Here is a 4,668-nt window from a genome sequence, read left to right as displayed (position 1 = left end):
GGACATTCCAGAGTGGGAGAGAGGTGATCATTCCATTGTGCCACCTCAGCTCCCTAGTTCATTGCATCTCTTATTGTCTCTCCTCTGCATCTTTTTTTGTGTGTCATCTAGCCTGATCAGTTCTCTGTGTGTGTAACACTCCTGGGCAAGTTGGCACTCCTGCACTGGGTGGCACTCCTAGCATGGGGTGGCACTCCTGTGCTGGGTGGCACTTCTGTGTGGATGGAACTCCTTGAGTTGTGCAGCACTCTGCATGGGCCAGCTCACCACATGAGCTGGGAGGCCCTGGGTATCAAACCCTGGACCTGACATATAATAGACAGGAGCCCAACTGCTTGAGCCACACCTGTTTCCCCTAAAGGACTCTTTTAAACAAAATATTGCAACAAACTGTTTCCTATGTAGTGATTATACCTGCAGGTATAAATTGAAAGCAGATTTTACATTGTTCTCTAATTTCACATGTAGTTACACATAATTTTACATAAATATACACATTTGAATATAGTGGTGATAATAAAATAGTTCAAACTTTATAAAATATTGTACATTTTTCCTCTCAAGAAAGTTCCAGGCACTGCTACAGATCACAGTTCTTAGAAAAGATCATAAAGGTATACCTGGAAAATTTATGATAAATTAGACAACTTAGATGAAGTGGGCAAATTCCTAGGAACACCTGAAAACAGTATACTGGCTTTAGAAGTAAAAGAAAGTCTCAATAAACAAATTACATAGCTACAGATTGATTAGTCACCACAAAACACATAAAAAAGAAAATCTGAGGCTTCATGGATGAATTACACTAATCATTTAAAAAGTAATTAATACCAGTCCTATGCGAACACTTCCAAAACAGTGAATGTGATGGAACATTGCCTAACTTTCCACAACATGATTAAAACTTGAAGAAATTATCTTTAGTGAAATAAGTCAGACCCAAAGGGAGAAATTTTGTATGATATCACTGATAGGAAATGATGAGTATTAGTAAGTTCATAGAATTTAAATATAGAATATATGTTCCCAGGGACTGGGTTGGAGGTAAAGAATAGATAGTTATTCCTTAATTTGTGCAAAATTTCTATTTTGAATTATATACACCATCCAATTTTGAAATGAGTGGTGGTGATGATAGCAATTCATTGTGAGTGTAATTAACAGCTCTGAATCATATATATGACTGTGTTTAAAAGAGAATATTTTAGATCATATAAACTTTATTAGCATAAAAACTGAAAGATAAAACACAAGAACACACTTTCCTGTCTCTGAAAGCAGGAGTAAGACTTGTATGTCTTGTTCTCTAGCCACACACCTCTATGAAAGGAATGAAAAGGGATAGAATATTTGGGAAGAGCATCCAATTAGAGGATGCTCTCTGTTGGAATTGGAGTTTCACAAGCTTGGCCAGTCCAATCCACAGGAACATCCCAAGAATTCAGGTATCAAGAATCCTAGGTCTGAAATGAATGTAGTGCCAACCATTGGAGTCAGGACATGGAGGCCCAGAACTAAGGGTTCAATTGCCTTCCACCAGAGGCTTGGTTCCTTACTGTGTTCTGTAATCTGAGCCCTTATGGGTCTGGACTATATAGGGGGAATGCAAATCTCCCCTAGCTCCTCCTTCTCGTGGGTTGAAGTTGAAAAGCTGAGCATTGGACCTGTGCCTGTGACTCCTGAGTGCCACCATGGACAGGCTTTTCACCATTCTCTTACTCCTGACTGTCCCTTCCTGTGAGTGCTCTGGTCAGGGAATCCTACATGGATGAAGGACTCTTCTCATGCTGAACCACCTTCTCATTCTCCTTCTGCTTTCTCCACAGGGACATATTCACAGGTCACACTGAAGGAGTCTGGCCCTGATATGGTGAAACCCACACAGACCCTTTCACTGACCTGCACCTTCTCTGGGTTCTCACTCAGCACTTCTGGAATGGGTGTTGCCTGGATCCGTCAGCCCCCAGGGAAGGCACTGGAGTGGCTTGCAAACATATGGTGGGATGATGATAAAGTTTATGCTCCATCTCTGAAGAACCGGCTCACAATCTCTAAGGACACACCCAATAATCAGGTTTTCCTAAAAATGACCAACATGGACCCTGTAGACACAGCCACATATTATTGTGCACGGTAAGCACAGAGGCACAACCTCAGGGACCTTCTGTACAAGAACCAAGGCTGGTTTTCTGCTGTGCCCACACCTCTGCATAAAACTAGAGTTTAATGCATATGGCACTTCCTGTTATTCTCTAGGGTTTCCTATTTCCATCCAGCAGCTTCCAGCCCTAGGATTCCATTTCCTTCCCTACAGAGAACCATTACCTTTATGTTCTTACAAGCAAAACACTGTATTCTTTTTTATAAAGATTCAACCTGATAAGATTATCCATACAGTACAGCCTGTTATCTGAACTCTTATCCCTCGAAGTACAGAATGCAAATATACACAATATATGTTTTTTATTAAATTGTTGGATATAAATATGGAAAAGCATCATTAGATAAGAAAATATGAATAACTGCAGATGTGCAAATATTAATGTTCTATATATTGGAGAAGGAGAAACACTCTAAAAGTTGCAAAAGTAAAAATAAGATATTGAAATCATAACAAAAAATGTAAATGTTTTCTAATCTTGGAGTATCTGACAGTAGTGGTGCAAAGCTGAAATGTCAGGTCTTTCTTATGTGAGTTGTAGTTTTAAATTCGGGGTCCAGGAGAAATAAATATATCCCCTGTGTATCCAAAGGTAAGATGATAAGAACTCTGACACCTGAGAAAGAACACACCTCATTTTTACACCAAAGAACAACCTTATTGACTCAGATGAGCAATCTGGCAAAAAACAAACAAACAAACAAAAAACTAAAAACACAAAAACACTACAGCAAACCATATCTCTGAAATCTCAATATCAAGCTTGTTCAAAAAACAAAAGTGCCCAAATTTTTAGGAAAATCTTAACATGAAAAAAAATTGTCAAACTATAAAATAAAGGAAGAAAAAACCCCACTATTATTCTAACAGAGTCAAATAAGTGAGCAGAAACCACGAGGGATAAGATGAAAATCAATGTGTTTGGGAAGTTTGCAACATTATGCCATTGAAATTCAAAAAAAAAAAATCATGAAAAAAAACGTGTGGTTGAAGAAACAGTATTAATAAAAGAAAAAAGTGAAAAATTCACCAAATGTAAACATTTGTTTCTCTCTAAGACATTCATGAAATTGATGAGTGTAATTATAGGCAAGAACCTATATTAGCAAATCCCATACCCACCATATTACTTAAAATCTGATTATAAAAAGAACCTGCAGTGTGACCTGTGCCTGCCACATTTCGCCTTCTGCTAGGCATGCACAGCTGTCTAGCCGTGTGGCAACAAGTCAACCCCGCTGTCCGTTATCGTGCTCGCCGCTGCAAGGCCATCACAGCGGTGATTTTTCTTCACAAATTGGGAGCTACAGGGCATGGATGAGCAGAAGTCTGCAGGTATCAGAAGTTCACATATCAAATATATCTGCTCGCATGCACGGTTATGCCTCTTACGTTCAATATGAACATGAGTTTACATTCTTGGTTTGATGTTATTGGACTTTCACCCAATTCACAGGAGGAAGAAACTGGATTCTAACAGGCAGCAGAAAATATCAAAACTTTGGCAGACAAAATGGTGAAGAATGGAATTCCTTGTAAGAGGATTATTTTGGGATTATTACCTCAGGGAGGAACTTTACTTATATATACTGCTCCTAGCACACAGCAGAAATTGGCAGGTGTGGTTGTATTCAGTTGCTGGCTTCCACGTCAGGGTCCATTTACATAGAGTCTTAATAAAGATATTGCTATTCTCCAGTGCCATGGAGTTTGTGTCTCTTTAGTTCACCTAATGTTTGGTTCTCTTACTGATGAAAGGCTAAACACATAGGTAAATCAAGCTAGTGTAAGCTCCGGAAACTATGAGGGCATAATGCACAGTTCATGTCACCAGAAAATGATGGCTATCAGGCAATGCATAGATAGAGTCCCATCATCAGTTGATTGACATCACTGAGGCCTTGTGTAGAAGTACACCAGCATCATTGTGGTAGAGGAGAAACCTTTAGACATTCCCAACCCTGAAACTTCTTGTTGTCAGTGTTAGAATGTTTGACAAATACATACCAAGGACACAGATTAAATAATGTCTCCTCATGGGAAATGTATGTTCTTTCAGGTATCTCTACATAGATCTGTATATGATTCTAGAGAATACTAGTATTAAAATAGGTAAAATAGCTTTCTTCATCTCAAATGTAATTCAGAAAAATAAAAAAGATACTGCAATCAGATTTTTTATTACATCATTTGAAAATTTTTTGTATGTTTAATGAAAATTTGTTGAGGCATAAATGAGCAGCTAAGATATAAATGATTAAAATATACTATGATTTAGACCATGAATTTATTCCAAAATTGCCTAGTCACTCCACAATTGTCATATTTTAATATATATGTTCTTATATATATGATTGCAATAAAAAATAAGAATGAGTTGGTATATATTGCCTAATAATAGGAATAATAAATTTAAGTGCTAGTGGAAGAGTATTGTTATTGCATCAAATAAAGATCCTTTTATTTTAGAGACCAGTCTTTTTTATTTACTGTTTTTCCATTTAATA

General features: G+C 37.6%; 1 pseudogene; it reads left to right on the top strand.

Annotated features, from left to right (window-relative positions):
- The first annotated feature begins 1,645 nt into the window (after positions 1 to 1,645).
- On the top strand, positions 1,646 to 4,324 carry LOC101435728 (acyl-protein thioesterase 1 pseudogene; annotated as a pseudogene).
- The last annotated feature ends 344 nt before the right edge of the window (positions 4,325 to 4,668 follow it).

Source organism: Dasypus novemcinctus, chromosome 19, assembly GCF_030445035.2.
Source record: "Dasypus novemcinctus isolate mDasNov1 chromosome 19, mDasNov1.1.hap2, whole genome shotgun sequence".
NCBI lineage: Eukaryota > Metazoa > Chordata > Mammalia > Cingulata > Dasypodidae > Dasypus > Dasypus novemcinctus.
This window is presented reverse-complemented; position numbering and strand designations above follow the sequence as displayed.